Source organism: Etheostoma spectabile, chromosome 6 (assembly GCF_008692095.1).
Source record: "Etheostoma spectabile isolate EspeVRDwgs_2016 chromosome 6, UIUC_Espe_1.0, whole genome shotgun sequence".
Classification (NCBI taxonomy): Eukaryota; Metazoa; Chordata; class Actinopteri; order Perciformes; family Percidae; genus Etheostoma; species Etheostoma spectabile.
In genome coordinates this window covers 27247061-27249504 of record NC_045738.1, presented here as the reverse complement: position 1 = coordinate 27249504, position 2444 = coordinate 27247061, and the positions used below count along the sequence as shown (strand labels likewise).

Below are 2444 nucleotides of genomic sequence, written 5' to 3'. Positions count from 1 at the left end.
GCAAATGATCTGAAATCTTTGGACTGCTCATCTTTGAAGTCTCTACAATCATTTCCTGATAGCATTAACAAGAAGAGACATGGTTAACTTAGCAAACGCTACTGCATTAGGGTTCCAATCATTGAGTGCAGAGGTCGCCCTGATTAGTCAATTTGCAATCGTTTAGCAGTGGACACCACTATAGCAGCTTAAGGAGAAGTATGCACATTAATTGACACGGATTATTGTACATACCCACCATCCCAGTCTGAAAGATTAGGGAATTTGTCAATTGCATTAAAGAATCTCAAGGAGATTCAAGAGGGCTTTGTTAGAACAAATAAAGAGGCACACATTACAGGAGGAAAGTATGCAGAGACAGGAAGAGGACTTGAATAGATGACATAGATGCCCCCTAGGAATTCCATTGTTACATGCACTGTAACAAATTTGACGTAAAATTTACAGTAAATTACTGGCAACAATTGGCCAGCAAGTTACTGTGAATTATTTTTACAGTAAAGGTACCTTACTTCCATTTACAGTATTTTATGTATTCACTGTAAAATACATAACAATTAAACTCAAAATAAAAATACAGTATTTAACAGTACAATAGTGGCTATATTGGGATGTTTTACAGTAATGCTTTGACTACCGTGATTTCAACTGTAATATTTAGACCACTGTGATTTTGTCATGTCAACAAGGTTGTAATGTAATCTTTACAGCATTCTACTGTACAAATCATATACAGTAGTGTTACTGTGAAATCTAAAGTAAATAACTGTAGATTTTACAGCCGTTATTTATAGTGTGGGTCATAGGAATTATTATTGTCATCTTTGTGCTAAAATGTTGCTTCCTATCTTGAAGAGCTTAATATTAAAATCAGTTACTAATATCTCGATGGTACAGAATCCGGTTAATCATGCACATGTAGATGCAGTTAATCGATGGAGACATAGGGCTGCGTCATCGTTGCTGTCTGACATTTCAACATCAAGTGATGATGAGAGTCCAACGGGAGGAGTGGATTAAAATGTGCAAGAAAAACTCAGTGTAAGAAGGGTTAAGATCATATAAGAAATGATGAAGGATATGTTTAGAACCATGCTGTTATGGATAATTTGGCTGACGGCACTCTAACGAGGGGATAGCAGAGGAATTTTCCCTGGCAAAGAAACAGCCAACCAGGTTTTCGCCTCTGCCATGATTAGCTTTGTTAGTGTTTATGTACTCTGTAACTAAAATATTTTCATGTATTCATTATTTTCCATGTATTTCATATGTTTAGAGTCACAGTAGTCAAAGTATTACTGTAGAAAATCACAGTATATGGCATGTTGGACTGTACCTCAGCTATGATAAAAAAGTGAGGATTGATAGGTTGTTATTTATGCGTGTCAGTGTTCAAATGTATCTAACTATTCTCAGGGAGCTTTTATGGCAGGGTCAACTGGAAGTTATACCTGCTTTCTCTTAACCATTCTTTACCTTTCTGTATCTTAACTAGGAGCATAAATACCACAAAATAACTTTCAAAATGTAAAGAATACAAATAATTGCTTAGCAACCAGAACTAGACACAGGGGGTCTGTCATCTTTTGTGTCCAAAGTGGTGTGCATGGGGCTGTGTTAAGAGTGGTACTCAACATTTAGAGAGCTTGTAGAGTGGTCTGTCTTGATTAAGTAAAAAGGTCAACATTTCATCCTAAAAAAACAAAAAACTCTAAAATAAGCAGCAAACATTAGCATGTCTGACTAGCTAGCTTACCACCTACAGTAGTAACCGAGCACGTGCTTCCAAGGACAATGAGCACTGTATCAACCAATCACATTCGTTTGTGAGGTTACAATAACACAAATGTACAATAAAAAGCCTCCTTCATAATTTGCACATCCACTGTGTGGTATTTTTTGTACGGTTTGTTAAAGCCCATCCTGGATGCAATCAAACGTTAGCTGTTCTGTCCTGCTATTAATTGGAAATGGGTACGTTTCCACTCCTGCAACTCCAACCAAACACGTTAACCGAGATAGCTTCACATTTGCCAAACACATGGGGTAGTTCTAATCCGAAAGGTTTCTCTTGGGATGTTATAAGTGAAAGCTTAGCGGTTAAAAATACAAACAAGTGTGTAATTTAAGCAGCTTAAGGGCCAGCAGATCAGACTGTGTGGAGGTCTTAATAGAACTGTGTGTAGAGAGGCGGCCTCTCAATGAACCTCCCCTGAATAAATTAAGGTTAAATAAATAATAAATAAAATACTTGCGACAGGCACTTCCAGCTGTGCGCTTAGATTGTTAAATTAGGGCCCAAAGAGTTTTATGTTACCCCATGTCTGGAGATTTCATGCACATTTTTTCACTCACAACAGATCAAACGTTCTCATTTTATTCTATGCAGCTCTCTCAGGCCCCCAGGAAGTGTGCTAACACACAGGGTGAAAAGAGGAGCTGCA

The 2444-nt window shown here is 37.6% G+C and overlaps 1 protein-coding gene across 9 annotated transcripts in view; it reads right to left on the bottom strand.

Annotated features, from left to right (window-relative positions):
* LOC116690507 (anoctamin-1) overlaps nucleotides 1-2444 on the bottom strand; it is a 148247-nt gene that overhangs the window by 74373 nt on the left and 71430 nt on the right. The window lies entirely within an intron of this gene.